We start from the raw sequence: 20,432 nt of genomic DNA on the forward strand, positions 1-20,432 counted from the left end.
CTGCCGGGGGACCGGGGGCCGGAGGTGGAGGGGCCGGAGTGTCGTGGGGAGGTGGCCGGAGGGCGGGGGCCTGGGGTCCGGGGGCGCCCCGGGGGGATGGGTGTCCGGGGGCGTCCCCGGGGGATGGGGGCCGGGGTACCGAGGGGGGCAGGGGCACTGCCGGGGGACCGGGAGCCCGAGGTTCGGGGCCGTGGGGAGGTGGCCGGAGGGCGGGGGCCCTGGGGTCTGGGGGTCCGGGGGCGCCCCTGGGGGATGTGGGGGGCCGGGGTACCGAGGGGGGCAGGGGCACTGCCGGGGGACCGGGGGCCGGAGGTGGAGGGGCCGGAGTGGCGTGGGGAGGTGGCCGGAGGGCGGGGGCCTGGGGCCTGGGGGTCCGGGGGCGCCCCGGGGGGATGGGTGTCCGGGGCGTCCCCGGGGGATGGGGGCCGGGGTACCGAGGGGGGCGGGGGCACTGCCGGGGGACCGGGAGCCCGAGGTCCGGGGCCGGGGGGAGGTGGCCGGAGGGCGGGGGCCCTGGGGTGCGGGGTCCGGGGGCGCCCCCCGGGCTGCGGCCTTTCCCGCCAGCCGCCGGCCCTCCCACTCGGCTCTCCGGGTCCCTGACATCACGCCCCGGGAGGCGGGATCCGGGAAGGAGGGGACGCGGGGAGGGGGGGGGAGGGAGGAGGGAGGAGGGAGGAGGGAGGGCGCGCAGTCCCAGCCAGAGCTTCAAAACAGCCCGGCGGCCTCGCCTCGCGCCCAGCCCGTCGTCGGTCCAGCCGCGCCAGCGCCGGGTGAGTGGGGCTCGGCCGCCCGGGGAGGCGCGGGGCGCGGGGCCACGGGGGGGCTGCGGGCAGCGTGCGCCCGGGGAGGGGCCGCGAGCCCCCGCACCCGCGGACCGAGGGAGCCCCCGCCGTGGGGAGGGGCCGAGGCCCATCCGTACCGCCGCCCCGGGCGCGGCCGTCCCCCCACTGCGCCGAGCTCGCCCGGACCCCGAATTCCACCTCCCCACCCCCGGACTGCTTCCTGCGCCTTTTGCGCCGAGGCGGGCGGGAAAAGTTTGGGGAGGAGTCAGGGCGGCGCCCCTCGCGCCCGGACTGCGCTCCCGGGGCTCCCGGAGTCAGGGCAGCCCCTGGTCGCGAAGGTCCCGGCGCCCCGGGCGCAGTCTCCCTCCTGGCCGAGCGGACGGGGCGGGCTGCGCCCAGGCGGGGTCAGCGGTCCCCTGCTCTCCCCGGCGGCGGCTCCGTGGCGCCCCCCAGCGACCAGGAGCAACTTCCTGAGGTCTGGAGGGGCGGAGGAGCCTGGAGGCGCCGCAGGGCCCACGCTGGTCCCTCCCCACTCTGGTTGGGTTGGAGGCTTTGAGGATCCCCCCTGCCGTGGGCTCCGGAGAAGGGAGAGGCAGAGCTCGCGTAGACAGGAGCCATACACTCTCCAAATCCAGGGTCCTCAGCACACCCCACGGAGGCCCTAATTTGGGGCTGAATCCACGGGGAAACCTCACAAGCAGAGACCAGTGGAGGGACACCCCGCAGGGCAAAGCCCTCCCTCCAGGCCACAGAACCCAATACATTATTTGGGAACAAGGCAGACAGCCCAGTTTCGGGTTTGGGAAAAACCTGCACTGGCCTCCTCCCAAGCTCCAAAGATATGGGGTGGGGTCGGGAGTGGTCTCTTAACCTAGCTGTGTCTGCAGTGGAGAGACCAGCCTGAAAAGTGGAGGGCAGAGGAGAGGTGAGGGGCTTGAGAAGCCTGCAGCCCACCTCCTGTGTGACCCCACTGAGGCAGGGCGCCTAGGAGGGGCAGATTCATAGGGGCAGAAACAGAAAGTACAGGTCACCAGGCGCCAAAGCAGGTGGGAGTCATTGCTTTATGGGTCTGGAGTTTCTGTCCAGCAGGATGAAAACATTTGGGACATAGGTAGTGGTGATGGTTACGTGACATTTGGGGTGTATTTAACGTATGTGAATTCTGCAGTTAAAGTGGTTACATGATTGGTAGTAGGTTATGTATATTTTGCCACAATTAAAAAAAAAAAAAAAGTCTCCAGTTCCCTCTATGCTTCGTCTGAATTAGTCAGGAATCCCCGAGGCTGTTGACTGTTGCAGGCCACCTGTCCCCAGGATTTGGCCTCAGTATAAGGAAGTGGAAGGAGGCCGAGGGGGGGACCAGGAGCCCGGGTTTCCCCAGCATCAGGAAGGGACCAAGGCGAGAACCAAAGCTAATGGAGCTTTTGCAGGGCGCCCACGCTCTCCACTTCTGGAACCCTGGTGTGGCTCCTGCCATCCCTGCTCCCCAGGTGGCAAGTGGGGAGGGCCAGGCCAGAGACATTAAGTCAGTTTCTCAAGATCACTGAGCCACTAAGGGCCACGACTTTGAACCCCCGTCTGCCTCTTCCCTTGTCCCCCTGGATATGCCCTGGTGGGTTTCCCGGAAAGAGAGGGAGACCCTTCTGGAGAAACCAGGGCCCATGCCCAGGGGGGCCTTGGCAGATGCCAAGCCCACAGCCGAGGGAGGGGCATGGGGGTGGCAGGAAGGTGCCAAACCTGTTCTCCCACTGAGGGATTTGGGATCTGCCGCCACCACCCCTGCCAGGAATTGGGGAGTGGGAGAGAGAGTCAGAGAGCAAGCCACGTAGCCTGGAGCCTCCTATGTCCCCAAAGTGGGGAAACTGCGATTCACGTAAAACCCGAGGACAGGTGTTGGTGGTGGAAGCCTCGGAGGGGGCCAGCGTGGTGGGGAGGCCCTGGGGCTGCGACTGCACTGCCCCACCCAGAGGAGAAGTGGCACCGTGTCTGGTGGCGTGGCCCCCATTACATGGCACAGCTCATGAGGGGCCTGCAGGACTCCCTGGCATCTAACCGTGGATTCAGGGCACGTCCACTCAGTCACCCTGCCCCACATGCAGATATTTTATGAGGCCCTTTCTTCCTGGAGTGGAAGCGGAAGGCTCACCTAGGTTTCCTTTCCCTGCCTCACATATGTATTTCAGGCAGGAGCTGAAAGCCCGTACATGTGTGTCCAGACTCTCAATTTCATGGCAACAGGTGATTTATAGGTTGACTCAACTGGCCAATTTTTCACCCCCAGGGACTCTCTTGTCCCTCTCTGCAGCCCCTCTGGTTAATGGGGTCACAGCAGAGGCCGGCTCTTTGTCATAGTAAACTCTGCCAGACATGACCAGGAAGGGAATCTGTCAAGACAAAAATACGTAAATGCCTTTCCAGGCCAGAGGGGATGGCGTTGGATTGCTGGCTGGTTGGTGTGTTTGTTTGGGAGGAAGAGTCCAGCCACCATCCTTGGGGGGGGGGGAGATAATTGTGTCTGTGTGTGTTGTAACATGTGGCTGGTGCCCAACTCCGTGGACAAGTGGGGCCTCTGACCCGGGCTCTGGGGAGCTGCAGAGCTGGAGTGTTGGCAGCCATCCCCCCAAAGTAGGGTGGGGTCCCAGGCACTGGGACTGGGGAGCAGAGCCCTTCCAGAAGAGGCAGGTGAAGGTCCAGGGAGAGACTCCTGGGTGGGAGAGTGGGCTCTGGATGTCTTACACGGCTTAGGAGAGCAGGCCATTGGAGGCAGCAGCTGGAATGGGGAAAGAAGGCAGCTGGCACCAGAGACGGACTGGGAAGGACTAGGGGGTGGGCTGGGGGTGGCAGGAAGAGGAGGCTCCCCTTCTTGCCCCAGGAGTGATGGAGTCTGGCTTCCTGCAGGAGCTACCCAAAGAGTGCAAAGAGTGGAATCCTCTTCAGATGCATCTGGCTTTCGTTAGGCACAGGCCAAGGGGGGAGTCTAAATATATCAGAGGCAGAGCTGCCACCCAGCGAGAGAGAGTGCTGGGCTAGAAACCCGATACCCAGGGTGGGGGCTGGTGGTGGTGCCTCTGACGCAAAACTATCGAAGCTCTGTTCCAGTCACTTGGGCTCTTCCAGGCAGCCAAACCTGGGGCAGAGGCCTGGAGGGGGTGAGAGCTCACGGCAGTCCGGCAGTGACTCCTCACGGGCAGCCATGGGCTAAGGTCGGGGAATTTCAAGGACATGAGAACCTTAGAAAGTCCCGGTTTGACAATGAGGGGCACAGAGGTGGGGGGTGGCTCACCCAAGATCACCCAGCAGGTTGGCAGCAGAACCAGGACTAGATCTGGGTCTTGGGATTCACTGCCCAGGAGCTCAATGGCTTCGGAGTGGTCACTGGGGCTCCAGGCCAGGTCCCCAGGGCCAGGGTCCCTTGTGGCATGTGTCTTCCATCTGGGATGCTGAATTTCCACACTCACGTACTGATGGGAGAAAGGTGGGCAAGAGGCGTGCTTAGGCAGTGGGTCACTTTGCACAGGGGCACAGGGCACAGCTGTGGGGCTCTGGGGATGTTGGCCCATCCTGGGGCAGGATGCAAGGAGGAGGGGGCTCGAGGGGAACCGGCTAACCGAGTTCCTCCTTCCTTCCCATCTGAAGACACTGTTGGTTGTGTTCACACGGTGTCTCCACTGCCTGACGAGCAGTTGTTAACCAGAATCATTGAATTCCTCGGGTCATCACTGTCCTCAGGAAGCTCACTGTCCTTGGGAAGCAGGGTTTCTGGTGATCTGAAAGGGAACTGAGGGTGAAGAGCTTGCCCACATTCCTGCCCTCTCGGGACAGGTTGGATGACCTCAGCTTCTAGAAGCTTCCTAGCACTCTCGGGTCTCAGGCTTAAGGAAGGGTCACCAGGGTGACATTCAGCATCAAGGTGATCTTGAGAAATACAGGCATAAACTAACATAGGGAGGGACAAGTTAAGTCCCTCAGTGCAGACTGCTTCCCCATAGAGGAGGCACTTGGAGGATTTCTTGTTCTGACGCCTCTGATCACCAGCTTACCTGGCAAGTGGCCTCTCCTTAAAAAAATAAATAAATAAATAAATAAAGATTAAAATAAAAAAATTTAACTTCTAAAAATTTGCAGTGAATAAATACAACCTGGAGTTGTCCCATTAATCTTGTTCTCATGAATGCTTCTCACAGCATGCTGTCGCTGATGGCAAGGCAAGATCATTTTAAAAGTTTCTGCAGCTGAATATAAAACAAGAAAGAGTAATTAGTGTCTTTTTCTCCCTTGGTATTTCAAAAAAAACATAAGCTGCACCCAGACCCGTAATTTCACAGATGCTGTTTGGTAGAGTGAAACTAAGGTTGATACTTTGAACTTTAAAAGTTTTTTTTATATATATACTTTTTTTTTTTTAATTTTAAAGTGAGCTCCATGCTCAGCATGGAGCCCAGTGCCAGGCTTGAACTGACGACCCTGAGATCAAGACCTGAGCTTAGATGGAGAGTCGGATGCTGGGCCAACTGAGACGCCCAGGCGCCCCAACTTTAAAACTTTTTTTTTCAATAATCAAAATATTTTGTCAATAAGCACAGGTGACCTGAGGCAAAAATTTTAGGCCTGAAGTGACTGACATTTGGGAAGTGGCACAACTGTAGCTTATGGGGTGGACACGGTTCACACTTTCCGCAGCACAGCCCATGGGGGGGCATCCAGGAGCCCCCCGCCCGAGCTCCTCTGCTGCAAAGAGGCCCCTGCGTTCAGCTTCAGGCCCAGCGGCCACTCGGCTTGCCAGGGAGTCTCTCCCACTTCAGTGAGGGTCGTCGTGGTGCCCGCATGAACTTGGAAGATATTCTAGGGATCAGAGGAGTTGGTATAGTGGTGTAGATGGAAGTGGCTTGCTTGGGGCACGGGGGGGGGGGTGCTCAGCGATGGAGCGTCTGCCTTCAGCTCAGGGCATGATCCCGGGGTCCTGGGTTTGAGTCCCGCATCAGGCTCCCTGCATGGAGCCTGCTTCTCCCTCTGCCTGTGTCTCTGCCTCTCTCTCTGCGTCTCTCATGAATCAGTAAATAGAATCTTTAAAAAAGCAACAACAACAACAAAAAGGAAGTGGCTTGCTTGAACCCAGGAAGGCCGAGCGAGAGGCTGGCTAGCCCGCTTTCACCTTGATGGGTCTTACTGAGCAGCACTAGGCAGAGGGGCATCTCTCTCCTCAAAGGAGGCCTGCCGGCTAGGGAGGGGATGATGGGTCCAAGGATGCGTGTGCGCCAGGACCGGGGATGGGAGATGTGGTTTCAGGGCAGCCCATGGCCGTGGCAGGCAAGGCTTTCCTTTTTTTTTTTTTTAGGCAAGGCTTTCCTTAAGCCTATAGGACCAGGGACGGGCTCAGAAGAGTCCCTAGGATTTCCCCAAGCAGCGCCGGCTCTGGGGGGTGTGCAGCCAGGAAGAGAGAAGAGAAGCAGAAGATGCTGGCAGGGACCCTGCGGGGGGAGCTGTGCAGGTGCAGAGCGTGAAGGGAGGGCAGCTCTGGGGCACGGAGCCCAGAGGGCGGAGAGGCGCTGTGGGGGGACCTGGCGAGCGAGGCAGGCACGGTGACGTTCACACGGCATTGTTGGAATGGAGACAGGAGCCAGGGAAAATGTGGGAGTAACCCGAAAGCGACCTAAATATCCATCGATCACAGCAGGACCGTTCGCAGAAGTTAAGAGGAGCGAGGTTCATCTGTGTGCACCAGTGTAGAGAGATCTGTGAGACATTGTTGAATTTAAAAAAAAAAAAAAAAAAAGCAAGTAGCTAAGCAATAGGTGGAAAGAAAATAGCTTTTTATGTAAAAAACAAACAAGAGCTCGCTGGGTTTCCTATGGCCTCGTATGTGTTACGTGCGTACCAGGAAGGACACATCAGAATAGGTCAGGTGGCTGCCTCTGGAGAGAGGGGAGGGGCAGGAGAAGCAGCGGAAAGCATGGACAGACGGACTCCAGGCTCATCTACACCAGGGGGGACGTACTCACGAGCTTGCTCTGGACCCGAAGTTCAAGAATAATAGTAAAATGGTCTTCCCTGAATTCAGCAAGGCGCTCAGGTGCTGCAGGTGTGGGGGTGGGGAGCCTTGGGAGCTGGGTTGCCTGCTGGAGAGGGGCGGGTGGGGGCGGCACGGTCACCAGGGGCCAAGGTAATGGGGACTTAGCTCGGGAGGTGCCACCCGCCCCCCCCCCACCCCAGAGCATCCCCTTGGAACATCCCACCGTGGACACCTGGTGGGTGTAATGGGTCTCCTGTGTGGGTGTTAAGGGCAGAGGGGGCAACATGGGCACAGTGGGCCCCAGCAGGGCCATGATGAGAACCCCAGCAAGGTGGCCAGGACGCCATGGGGAATGGGAGCCTGGAGCTTTGAAGAGCATCTGGAGACACACGAGGGCCTGGGTCTGGAGCTGCGGTTGCAGGTTGGCATTTGAAGGTAGTAGAAAACGACTTAGATTTCAGCAAGAATGATGACCAGCATTGCAGTTAGTGTAGCATTTGTGGGGTGCAGGGCAGTTTCCTGGGCTGCGGCTTGATATCCTTTGCCTCGTTTAAAATGAGCAACAGCCCCTATGAGGTGGGGACTTCTGTTATGCCCATTTATAGATGGATAGGTGGAGCCTTAAAATTCTTGCTTAAAACCACCCAGTACAAAAAAAAACAAAAACAAAAACAAACAAACAAACAAAAAACACCCAGTAGCTGTGTTTGGATTTGAATCCAAGTCTGGCGGAGCTCACGGCCCCTGCTGCGTTTGCTGTATCCCGTCCTGTCCGTCTTTGTAAAATCGGGCATCTGGGTCCTCCTGGAAATAATCCCAGTGCTTTGGTTCAGGAAAGCTCCTTTGTTACAGATGTTCTGGGGGTGTCCCAGGGCAGGGATTCTTCATCCAGAGTCAGCCGTCTCCGCCCCGAGGGTCCTGGCCATGAGCTTTCTGCCCCCCAACCTGTCTCACGAGGACAGACCCCTGCCTGAGGGAGGGAAGGCTGGTGGACGCAGGGACCCCTGTCTGTTGAGCTCCCCTGGGGCTCCTCCAGCACCCACAGAGCTAGGTATGTAGTAGGTACGCAGTGAATCTCTGGCACCCGAAGAGCCGAGACGGGGAGTCACCGGGAGTCTTGGGCTCCCTGCTTTCCAGCCGGTCCCAGGGGAGGAGTCCCAGAAGGAGGCCCCAGGGGTGGGTGAGGAGCCAGCTGGAGGCTGCAGGGGGTGGGAAGGGAGGGGCGAGGTTTGGGGGGTGCGAGCGATAACTGGGGCCGGGCAGCTGCTCCCTCGCCCTCCTGCAGCTGGCTCTGTCGCCTGGAGCCATGTCAGGCCCGGGCAGCAGGGTCAGGGTCCATTTATACAGTGTGACGCGGGGTCACATTCTTCTAGGCCAGAGCCCCAAAGAGGCTTCATCACGGCCACACCCAGACTGCGGGGTGCACGCCCACAGGCATTTGGAGATGCAGTGTGCGGCGTACAAACTGCCCGGTACAAACTGTGGTGTGCTCACGTTTATTTTCAAGTGCATTAGTAAAATGTCAGCTGCTTGGCAAGGGGAACTGAGTCTCCTTTCTACGGAGTAATACCCATTTAGGAACTAGTCGATTTAAGCTGACTGTTGTCAGGGCGATTATGGGCTGCGCGTAGGACAGGTGGTGCACAGACAGGTCCCCTTCACTCGATGGTAGGCGCCCCCCCTCCCCCGCCCTGAGATGCCACGAGTGTTGGCCGCTAATGATTCTCTGGAGAATCCTGAGAACCCCTCACCCCTCACCCCTCACCGCTCACTCCAAGTTAGGCTCCTAACCTCTGGGCTTGTGGACCACACCCCAGGGCACCCACCCAGCTGTGATCCTGGAGCCTGGCCTGAGCCCCAGCCCAACGTCCCCCGTGTGGAGCCCTGGTACTTTCACGACAGGTTCCAGGCAGGAGCTGATGAGCCTCGGGGTGCCAATCTCCCTGCACTCAGAGGCCTGCTGGTCCTCAAAGCTAGGAGGCCGACCTCGAAATCAAGAGGCTGTCCTCGAAACCAGGAGGCCGACCTCAGAACCAGGAGGCCAACCTTGAAGCCAGGAGGCCAACCTTGAAGCCAGGAGGCCATCCTCGAAATAAAGAAGTTGTCCTCAATACCAGGAGGCCGACCCCAGAACCAGGAGGCCAACCTCGAAGCCAGGAGGCCAACCTTGAAATCAAGAGGCTGTCCTCGAAACCAGGAGGCTGACCCCAGAACCAGGAGACCAACCCTGAAGCCAGGAGGCCAACCTCGAAGCCAGGAGGCCATCCTCGAAATAAAGAAGTTGTCCTCAAAACCAGGAGGCCAGCCTTGAAGCCAGGAGGCCAACCTCGAAGCCAGGAGGCCATCCTCGAAATAAAGAGGTTGTCCTTGAAATCAGGAGGCCGACCCCAGAACCAGGAGGCCAACCTCAAAGCCAGGAGGCCATCCTCGAAATAAAAAAATTGTCCTTAAAACCAGGAAGCAAACACTGAAGCCAGGAGGCTGACCTCAAAGCCAGGAGTCTGTCCTCGAAACCAGGTGGCTGACCTCCAAAGCCAGGAGGCTAGCTGGGATTTCTAAGGTGGGAGGAGGACACTGCACACCTGGAGACCCTCTTACTGGACATCCTTCCAGTCTTCATGGTCCCTCCCACGTCAGGGGCTGCAGATGGCTCTTAGGTGCCTTTATGGTGTCAGGGGGCACAGGTGTTGGAATACCAGCCCCCGGGGAGCTCAGCCCCTAATCTGTATTCTCTCTCTACAGATCCGCCTATTGCGGACACGTCCTATAAATGGGGTCATACACTACATGGCCCTTTGTGTCTGGCGTCTTGTACTCCACATAACGTCTTCAAGGGCTGTCTGTGTTCTGGGGGGAGTTGGGGCTTCATTCCTCTTTAGGGCCCAATCTCATCCTACTGAGAGGCTAGACCGAGTTTTGTTTACCCACCTCTGAGTTGAGGGGTAGGTGGGCTGTTTCCACCTTCTGGCCGTTGTGAATAATGCTGCCGTAAACATTCGCATACATATATGGACCCTTGTTTTCTGTTCTCTTGGGTCAGCCCCAGGAGTGGGATTGTGGGTTCCTATGGCAACCATGGGTAATTGTGTGAAGCCGATGGACTGTTTTGCAAAGTGGCTGCACCTTGCCACGGTCCCCCCAGCATGTCTGAGGGCTCCGCGTTCTCTGCTTCCCCAGGATTTAATCCTGACCCCGGGCCTGGCCTCAGTTCTGGCTCCTCTGGGAGCCTCTCTGCTGGTGAGGCTCCTATGGATCGCGAGCCGGTTCCTGGGAGCTGGGGCTAAGTGAGGACCCCCCGAAAAGTTCTGGGACCTGCTGGCCTGGCTCAGTGGGCGGGAAGGGTGTGTGTGTGTGGAAGGACAGGGGGTCCCATGCTCTGTGGTCCCCTGGGTGGGGGCTGCCCAAGGTAGAAATGGAACCCAGATGCCGTAGGGACTCTGGGTGGCCCTGGACACAGCATTCAATGGCGTTAAATCACGCTGTGAGAACGTGGTCCCCTTTTCAGCCCTCATTCAACAGTTCTGATTCCACTGCGGACACATCTTGGCCGGTGCTGGCATGTCTCATGCTTTTCCGACTTCATTTGCCTTCTTGAACCAGACAGAGTGGGTCTCGGGCTGAGCCCTTTGACAGCAGCAGCGCTGAGCCAGGACTTGCAGCTTTCGGTGGGCGGGGGGGGGGGGGGTGGGCAAGGGGTGTTTGCTTTCACAATCAATCTCTATTTGTGGCAAATGATGCCGATTTTCCGCTTCCAGGGAGCCAAAAGGCCTCTTTTAAATAGCGTGTGTTTCTGTTGGAGAGTGGGTTTATTTAAAGCCCAGTATGCAGGAGGATCCCACAGCGGTGCTCCAGAGGTGACAGGCCAACGAAGCTTGGGGCAACCTTGTCCTACGATGCAGGGCCCCGGTGATCGGAGGCAGTGTCAGGGGCGGTGAGGTCCCCAGTCCTGGGGCACATACGAATGCAAACCGGGTGCTGTAAAAATAATGCGGGCAGAGGCTGTGGGCAGGCAGGGGTGGTTCTGCGGGATCGCACGGTGCCTTTCCGCTGACACTGCATGAGTTCGCGAGTCTCATTGTGTGGGGTCAGTTTCCCGATGCCACGGCTTGACGGTGTCATCGCTGCAGATGCCGGGTCATCAGAGCCACCCCAGTCAGAAGGGTGAGGGATTTGGGGGGATAGCCTTTGCTCCGCAGCCCATCCTCCCCCTCTTCCCCAGGCATCCCGGCGGGGAAATGTTACATGGTGATTCCAATACAACCAATAGGATGTGTGTGTGTGTGTGTGTGTGGCGTGTGTGTGTAGAGACGTGTTTTAAGAAGTCGGCTTACCTAGTCATGGAGGCTAGGGAGTGCAACGTCTGCAGGGTGGGCTGGCGGGCTGGAGACCCAGGGAAGAGCTGATGCTGCAGTTTCAGGCCTTGGAGAAGGTTAGCCTTTGTGCTCTGGTCACACCTTCACCTGATGGGACGAGGCCCACCTGACACAAGGGAGGATAATCTAAATGCTAATCGCATCCAAAGACACCCTCAGAGAAATCTAGTGGCTCAACTGAGTTGACACATACAACTAACGATCACAGCTGTGTTTTAAGTAAGGTAGACACACAGTGTGACATAAGATAGATCCCCTTTAAAATCATTCCCTTTTGAATTCCCATCCAACCTTCCAAGGAGAAAGTCTCAGTTCTGTGCCAGTAGGTCCTTTAACACTTCCCAAACACACGTGACATCCTGCTTCAGCACGGAAAGAGACAAAGTTGGCCTTGGACGTGAGCTTTCAGCGGCCGCTACGTCTAGCTGGGCATCTAACCACGTTGTTTTCATTGCATTTTCTTTTCCCAGCCCCCTTGATTAATGGCAGGCAATGCTGACTTTGTGTTCGAGTCCTGCTCCCAGGTTTCCTTTTATGAAGGATGTGACCTTAAAAAGTGAGGGACCTACTAGGAAGCAAGGGTAATACGTGGAAATGCCCGAGATTCTCAAGGCGGGCACAGGAGTGATGGATTTGGGGAAACGTACAGGAGCCTAGTGGGGATGGTGCCTGAAACATCTTCTAATGGTCCACGTGCCCTGAGCTGCCCGTTGCCGGGTTGCACTTCTGGACCGAGGAGACAGATGCTAGTGCTTGATTTCCACGTGGAGGCTCCCATTGGAGAGTGGTGGTGGGGACAGGAGGAGAGCATGTGGCTCCGTGGGCAGGAGTGGCCTGGGGGTGGCGGCTCTAAGGAGCTCCTTGGCCATGGTAGTGGCCACGATGGGTGGCGCATCTGGCACCAGCTGTGTGCCAGTCGCTGCTCTAAGCACTTCCTCCACTGTTGTATCTCCCAGGAGGCCTGGCAGGTAGGCATGCCACTGTCCCCCTTTTGCCAGGGAGGAGACGGGCACAGGGTACTGACATGCCAGGCTCCAGTCCATTCCGTCCGGCTCTGTCGCTGCTCCTGTCTCTGCACACCTTACTCCCTGCCCACCCTTCTCCCCTTTGTCCACCTTCCTGTGTTAACCTGTCTGGAGGCCCAAGCCTGGCTTTCCTGATCGTGGGGCTCCTCGGACCTGGCGAAGTTGTAGGAGGTGATTCCTGGTCCCTAACTCGCCAGCAGAATGCGCCTACAGAAATGACAGCTCGTGTCACTTAGGAAAGATGACAAGGCTGTTAAAGTGAATGCCACTGAATCACCCAGGGATGATTTGAAAGTCACTAATATAGGGGATGGGTAACACCCTGAATTTGACACCTGCTTCACCCCTAGCCGCCTCATCCAAACCCACTCCACCCCCACGCAGACATGTAGGCCTGCAGGTACTACCACCAACCTTCTTTGAGCTGGGGTGTGGGTTTGCCGGGTGACATAATTACAAGGAGCTCCTCGGATGACAGCAGCCAGCAGTGGGATCTTTAATTGCGGGGTCAGGCACAGTCATTGGCAGAGTGGTGGTTATTAGGTCTTCTGCAAAAGCTGCCCAAGGTAGCAGGCATTCAACAAGTATTTAATGAATAGCCTTGGGCCCTGGGCATGATGAAGAGGAGTAAGGCATGATCTCTGTCCTTGAGAACTGAATCTGTGAAAGCGCTGTTTGCCCTGTATCAGTGAGCTCTTGCTGCGTAACAAAGCATTCTGAAACGTAATGGCTTATAACAGAAGACAGCGATCTAGTTCCTGATTCTGCGGGTGGCCAGTGCGGGCTGGGCACAGCTGGGCGCTCTCACGTGTCTATGGTCAGCTGGCGGGTCAGCTGGGGACTGGCTGGTCCAGCGTGGTCCTTGCTGGAAAGGCTCGTCTGGGCTCCGTGTGGTCTCCTACCCTCCTACCGCAGCAGGCCAGGCCGGGCTTGTTCATGCAGTAGCTGAGCAGAGAGAGAGAGAGGAAGCGCTTGAGGCCTCTGGAGGCCCCGGCTCAGCATTGGCACCGTCTCTTTTCCACTGCCTTTTATTGATAGAAGAAACCACGAGGGCAGCCAGGGTTCAGTGGGTGGGGAAATAGATTCCACCTCTTTTTTTTTTTTTTTTTTTAAGATTCATTTATTTATTTTAGAGAAAGAGAGAAAGCGTGCTTGAGCGGGAGGGGCAGAGGGAGAGAGACAACCTTGAGGAGACTCTGCGCTGAGTGTGGAGCATGATGCCAGGGCTCCATCCCACGACCTCGGGGTCACTGCCTGAGCCAAAACCAAGAGTTAGATGCTCAACTGAATGTGCCCCCCAGGCACCCCTAGATGGCACCCAGGCACTTCCCTCCAAGGGAAGATTTGATTTGCTGAAATTTTGTTAGAACCTCTGTACTCGAGAATGTGAAGGATGTTGGTCTGCATTTCTCTCTCTCTCTCTCTCTCTCTCTCTCTCTCTCTCTCAAAGATTTTGTGTATTTATTCATGAGAAACACACAGAGAGAGAGGCAGAGACACAGGCAGAGGGAGAAGCAGGCTCCCTGCAGGGAGCCCGATGCAGGACTTGATCCCAAGGACCCCGGGATCAGGCCCTGAGTCAAAGGCAGATGCTCAACCACTGGGCCCTGCATTTTTCTCTTCTTGTGATGTCTCACCTGCTTTTGGAATCAGGATGATGCTGGCCTCATAGAATGAGAGCATGCATGTGGGTGCAAGGAGGGGGTGCTCCCTCTTCTTTGATTTTTATGGAGGTGTGTATCATATGGAGTTGGCATTATTCTTCCTCGAATGTTTGGCAGAGTTCATCGGTGAAGCCACCCAGGCCCCGAGTTTTATCTTGGGGAAGGGTTCTCCTTGATAAACATTTCTTCCTCCTTCCATTACCAAACTTGGTAGAAAGGCCTAGCTCTGTTTCTTCTTCTTACCTCTTCAGCTCCTGGAAACCTGGCTCGTTCAGCTCTTCCTTTGGCACATGCTTACTGGGCACCATTTGGAGGCCGGGCACCGTGCTGAGTGCTGGGAGTCCCTGCACGAGGGCCCCGCTGCCATGGCAGGGGAGGGCGAGGGCACGCAGGGCAACAGCTGCAGCATAGCATCAAGCCAGGACAGGTGCTACGGGGGAAGAATAAAGAAAGGCTTTAGGTTTTGTTGTTTTTGTTTTAAGATTTTGTCTATTTATTCGGAGAGCGCATGCACAGGCAGGGAGGAGGGGCAGAGGGAGAGGGAGAAGTGATCCCCCACTGAGCAGGGAGCCTGATCAACCACTGAGCCACCCGAGTGTCCCCAGAAAGGCTTTAGTTCACGTCACGAAGATTGTCATCAGCAACTTTGCCCAATGCCCTCTTCTCAGATCTCTCTTGGCTTCTACTTCTGCGTCCCACCATCAGCTCTTGGTTTTCTCCCCACTCTGTGCCCACCCCCCAGTCTTCTTCCCAGGTGGGATTTGATACCCACCAGGGGCTCCATCTCCCACCCCATGACCCCAGGGGCTCTGCTGGCCGCTCCTGTTCTCTCCTGAGGGAAGGTCCTGCCCATATTTCCACCTTCCTGGGCATGTTTCCGCATTGCTACCAGACTTGGCTAAATCCAGGGCACCATCGGGGCGCCTGTGGGGCTCAGCTGTTAAGCGTCTGCTTCGGCTCAGGTCATGATCTAGGGTCATTAGGGAACCAGTGTCTGCTCTGCTCAGCTGAGCCCCCCACCCATCCCCCCAGCCCAGCACCAGGCCTGGTGACTGTTCATGGGGAGCTCCTGCTCCCTCCTCTGCTCCCCAGCCCGCTGCTCACCCTGGTCCAGACCCTCGTTTCTCCCCAGGATCTGCCCCTTAGCCTCCTTCTAACCCATCCTCTGACAGTGGAATGTGTTTCTTCCAGAGTCAGATGTCAGTATGTTCCTCCTAAAAGCCTCTGCCCCTCCCCACGGCCTCTAGGACAATGTGCAAGCTTCCAAGGCCCAGTAAGCTCCTGGCCAGGCTCCGGGCCCTGCCCAGCACACACCCTGCTCACACTAGTGCTTTGGTGCCTCGAGCACCAGGGTTCTCCTGCCAAACCGCCGGTCCTCCCGCCTTCCCCTTGGAGACCCAGCTGGGATGTCACTTCCTTCATGAAGCTGCCGAGGCTGCCCCCATGGGGCTGCTCACACCTTCCTCTGTGTTCTCACATCGGGCGTTAAAGCATGTCATGTTTGTTTATTTATCCACCCAGGTTCTTCACAGACTAGCAGCTCCGGGGGGACACAGGCCTGCCTGACTCATCTGTGTATCACCAGAGCCCGGTATCCGGTGGGCTCTGGTGATATGATAACTGCTCCATTTTAAGGCAGTGAGCAGCAGGCTGGGCTTTGAGCCTGCTTCTGCCACCTGCTAAGTTGATGATATGGGCAGATCCTCTGAGTTGGACTTCTAGCCTGCAAAGGGGACCATAGCCTTTGCCTGTTCTTTTTTTTTTTTTTCAAGATTATTTATTTATGAGAGACACAGAGAGAGGCAGAGACACAGGCAGAGGGAGAAGCAGGCTCCATGCAGGGAGCCCAATGCTGGACTCGATCCCAGGACCCCGAGATCACGCCCTGGGCTGAAGGCAGGTGCTCAACCGCTGAGCCCCCCAGGTGTCCCAGCCCTTGCTCATCCTCATGACGGGGGGCTGTCTCCTCACTGGCAGGCGTTTACCCTGCATGCAGTAAAGAGAGATGCTTTCAGCCTGGGGGACTCCTGGGGAACTTTGTCTCCAGGGTGTTTCACAAAATGTGTCTCACCTTGTGGGTCCTAGAGGAATGGTGTGTAGTGATGGCCAGCATCCAGGGCCACCTGTGACCCCAGAAACTTGGAGCAATCTGATCAGACCTTAAAGTAATAGGACCCCCCCAAGGGAAGAGGAATTTAGATTTCAGGTGGGCAACATGGTAGTTTCTGTACTGCCAGATGCAGCCTTTCCTGGCTGTGTGACCTTAGGGAAGTTGCTTCACCTCTCTGAGCCTTCACCTATTAAATGAGGCTAACTACAGGACCTACCTCGTAGTGTTTTTGTGAGGAATGAGTAAGAGCTTAGAACACTGCCTAGCATCCAGTAGGCACTAAATGTTGGCTGCCAGTATCAGTGATGTTGTGGTCGCGATTATTCCAATGGACTGAAAGACTCAGGCCTGCACGGCCGGGATCCTCCCCAGCGGCTTCTGCCCCGGAGCACTGCTAACTCCCAGCGTCCCGCCTGTTGCCCTTTCTGCACCAGGCCAAGTGTTGGCGCCGTGCCCAGAAGCCCCAGCCACAGGGAGCGCAAAGCTGGGCCGCCTGGGGCCAAGGGGCTTCCGCCAGCCCCAGGGCATCTCGGACGCCTGGATGTCCCAGTATGGCCAGTGTCCAGATACCAGGCAGGAGGCTGAGCTGACCTCTGCCTTCCTGAAAACGGAGGCCCAAGCCACCGTCCCCTCCGAGTGCCGCGGGTGGCGGGAGGGGCCTGGCTCGCAGCCAGCCAGCCTGGGGTGGCAGTCCAGCTCCAGAGCGGACCTCGGAGTCCCTCGGGCGGGGCGGCCCTCCCCGGGGTTCCACCCAGGGCCTCCTTGGCCTTTGCAGCCGGAGCTGTGGGTGGGGCGCTTCTGGGTAGAAGGAACTACCCCGGACCTCCAGACGCCAAACATCTCAGGTCTGTTTTGAAAAGTCCCACATCTCGGGATTGTCCTCCTGCTTACAATTCCGGGAACGGGCTCCAACTCAGGCTGAGACTGGGCCGTGGTTTAAATTGTAGGAAGAACTCCCGAGGGTGGGGATAGAAACCAGGGGGTGGGGGTGGCGGTGGCCGTGGCGAGTGGTCATCTTAGCAGGGAGGCGGGCCGGCTTGCTCCCTCTTGCTCCCCGGCACGGCACGGCACGTAGCGGAGCAGGTGCCAGAGCCGCTCCCTCTTAGCAACAGGCAGGGGCTGCAGTGTGGAGCTGCGTCTCCATGAAGGGGACCAGACGAGGGACCCTGACGCTGCCCTGGGCAGGTTCCGCAGCCTTCTTTTCACCCGCGACACGTCCTGGTCGTGTCCCACCATCGACAGCAGATCTGATGCTGCTCCTGGGGGAAGAGAGGGCCGGTGAGTCACCAGCAGGACATTCTCCACACCCAGGGGTAGACGTGCCTGCGCGCACACACACACGTGCACACACGCACACACGTGCACGCACGCACACATGCTTCAGGCAAACATCGGACCATAGCGCAGCAGGACAGAGCCTCTGCCCAGGAGCCAGTGAGCGTGTGCCAATTTGGGGCATGTCCTGTTTGTTGCCTGAGGTCTGGCTGGACATCTCTGGGAGTGCCGTCCCTCGTCCCGTCCACCGTCAGAACATAAAACTCACCGAGCTGCAAATGCTCCATTCGGTGTGCGGAGTTTCCGTAGTCCTGACAACCACCCCCCATGCTTCACCCCCGCTCGCTGCTGCCCAGAGGGTGCTTGCTTCCGGAAACCCACTAGCTACTGCTCCTACTCCAGCTACCGTTTCTCTTTCTTTCCTAAAAAAAAAAAAAAAAAAAAAAAAAAAATTCTTTTGAGTTCTTAAATTCTCATACCCCAGGTTCCCTCTTATTTTATGTGATTATTTTTGTGGGTGTTTTATAGAATGGAGAGCCTCTAGGCCTTCAATCTCAAGATACTTTCTCATGGCCTTGCACCTCGATCGAGCTTGGAGGGTCCAGGTGTTGTGCCCTGCAAGAGCCACCTGAGTTTCCAGGTGGAAAGTGGGGGAGGGGGCATTGTGATAAATGTAGCAAACAGAACCGAGTCCCTATACTTTCTATTTTATTTTAAATATTTTATTTATTTATTCATGAGAGACACACAGAGAGAGGCAGAGACCTATGTGGAGGGAGAAGCAGCTCCATGCAGGGAGCCTGATGTGGGACTCAATCCCAGGACCCTGGGAACACGCCCTGAGCCAAAGGCAAATGCTCAACCGCTGAGCCACTGGGTGCCCCAAGTCCCTGTACTTTCTGAATGAATCCTCTCAATGATCAAGGAAAAAGCTCTCCCCCCACATCCAGACCAATCTCCCAAGGAGATCAATAAAGACAACACTCGCTTCCTGTGGGGCCAGTGAGCTAATAGGATCAAAACTGCAGGAAACACTATTTTTAGTATGAATGAAGGGTCGTATGCCAGTTTAGCCAATGGGTCAGTGCAGAGGGACGCCGCCTCCCCAGGGCCCTCCAGCCTCCTGCAGAGCTTGAGGGACATCCCACCAAAGGTAGTGGGTGCAGACACCGCCTGCACCCTCTTGCCTGATGCTAATTAGGCCACCATGTGATCTTCATCAGGCCCTAAATGTGGGAGCAGGGAGGAGGGTAGCAGAAAATGTCCTGGAGCCAGACTTGGAAAACCCGGGGTTGGAATGCATCTCTGCCAACGTTGACAAATCACCTGACGCCTTCTGAGCCTCCATCTTTTCATCTGTAAAGTGGGGATAATGATACCTCGCCCTGCCAGCTTCACAGGGTTGACATGAAGGTCCGACACAAGACCTGCCGTGTAGACTGCAGCTCCAGCTTTAGTCATGAGGAGTCTTGTGGGATGAGCCCTTGGAGCACCCCCGCCCCACCCTACCCCACCCCATCCGGGACCTGCTTTACCTCCTACATGTCCTGGGGTCCCGCGGGCATTCCTGTGCCCTGGTCACGGTCAGGGGCGAGTTTGCTAGTCCTCCGTGGCGGCAGCTGCTGAGGCTGCACATGGCCAAGAGCAGAGGGGACCAGGGCTGGGAGAGAGGGCCTGGCCGGGTCACGTACCCTGCGAGGGACATCTGACCACAGGCTGGTGACTGAGACAGTGCCTTTGCTTGGCATCTGGTGTTCTGCGACCAAGGGTTCGGAACGATCCAAATGTGGGGAGAACCAAAGATGTGGGGGACAGTAGACGGAGCCACCGAGGGCTGGAAGAGGAGCTGGTTGTGCCAAGGAAAAGAAGGGAATGGGCAGGTGTCGGTGGGGGGGTGGTGATGGTGGCAGAGAAACTCTACTGTGGGCAGGAAGTCGATATTTACAGTGGAGGAATCGAGAAATAGAAATCAAGAAATGAATATTGTTTGGAAACATGGAAAATTGGGGGGGGGGGGGCGGGAACACAACTGAAAGGGTTAAAAGTGATGGCTTCCGGAGGAGGTCCGGACTGGAGGCAGGGTAGAGGCTGTGGTTTTTTTTATCACATGCCTTTGGTTCTTTTATCTTTTGTTTTTTTTTCTTTGTCATCACATGTATTATGTAGATCAAAACGTATTTTTAAAAGAGAAGCCCTGCAAGTCCTAAGACTTTGATTTCTAGGCAGGGACTTGAAAAGCTCACCCAGCGCGGCCTCCCACCTTCGGACAGGTGAACGCCCAAAGCCAGGTGGCCTGTCAGAGCCTGGGCTGGTGTGGCCCCTGAAGACACGCGCCACCCGGTGAAGGTTGTGCTGGCACGTGCAGAGGCCACCGGGAAGTGCTTGCTGACGCTGGAAGACCGTCCCCCCGTCCTCTGCGGGGTCTCCCACTGAGGCCCAAGGGACAGTTAGAGCAGCGGCCAGGATACCCTCCAGTCCTGCCCTTGCTCCTGCTTTGCTGTGGGATCCGGGCAAGGCGTGGCCCACCCTGGCCTCGTTCCTGCCTCTGGACGATCAGGGCCTTGAGTTTTTCGAGAGCCTTCACAGTTAATACGTTTTTAAAACTACCAATGATAGGACATAGCTTTCTATACACTGGCACGGCAGCGAGCAGAAGAGGAGATAGATAATACACATATGAACAAAGGAGATACTCTGAGACCCTGAAAGTCCTTGGAAGAAAATAAAGCAGGGGCACAGGATAGACCCTATGGGAGGGGGTGTGGGTGCTTCAGAGCAGGTGATCCGGGCGCTTCCCTGAGGGTGGGTGTTGGAATTGAGGCCCAGGCGGTAGGAGGGAGAGCCAGCTGACGGTGGCGAGGAGGGAGTCCAGCCCCGCAGAGCCCTGAAGCCCGCAAGGACAAGGAGAAGCAGGAGGGATCTGCACTGAGTATGACGTTTGTCAGGGGGAAAACAAATCTCTGTGAACAGCAGGGGTAAATTAGGCACTATGTTGGGTTTGGTGGGCGGTTGTTCATGCAGCCCCCAATTCAGGGCACTGTCTGCTTTTCAGGATCCCCAGAGAGGGTGCACGGAGACCCGGTACAGGAGGGAAAGATGGGGAGGGCGGTGTCCCGGGAAGGGGTGCTCCGCTGGGAAGGGCCAGGAGATGGCAGAGGATTACACTTCCTGGGGAACTCGGGTGGTAACAAGT

The 20,432-nt window shown here is 57.2% G+C and overlaps 1 protein-coding gene across 2 annotated transcripts in view; it reads left to right on the plus strand.

Annotated features, from left to right (window-relative positions):
- The first annotated feature begins 656 nt into the window (after window positions 1-656).
- The window catches only part of EMP2 (epithelial membrane protein 2), a 34,195-nt gene continuing 14,419 nt past the window's right edge, over window positions 657-20,432 (plus strand). The window contains exon 1 of one of the 2 annotated variants that reach the window (XM_038540396.1): window positions 657-770. The gene's annotated coding sequence lies outside the window, so the exon portion shown is untranslated. Of the gene's footprint in view, window positions 771-16,789; window positions 16,810-20,432 lie in introns of those variants that run through there. The other variant, XM_038540397.1, reaches the window with a different exon arrangement.

This window comes from Canis lupus, chromosome 6 (assembly GCF_011100685.1).
Source record: "Canis lupus familiaris isolate Mischka breed German Shepherd chromosome 6, alternate assembly UU_Cfam_GSD_1.0, whole genome shotgun sequence".
Classification (NCBI taxonomy): domain Eukaryota; kingdom Metazoa; phylum Chordata; class Mammalia; order Carnivora; family Canidae; genus Canis; species Canis lupus.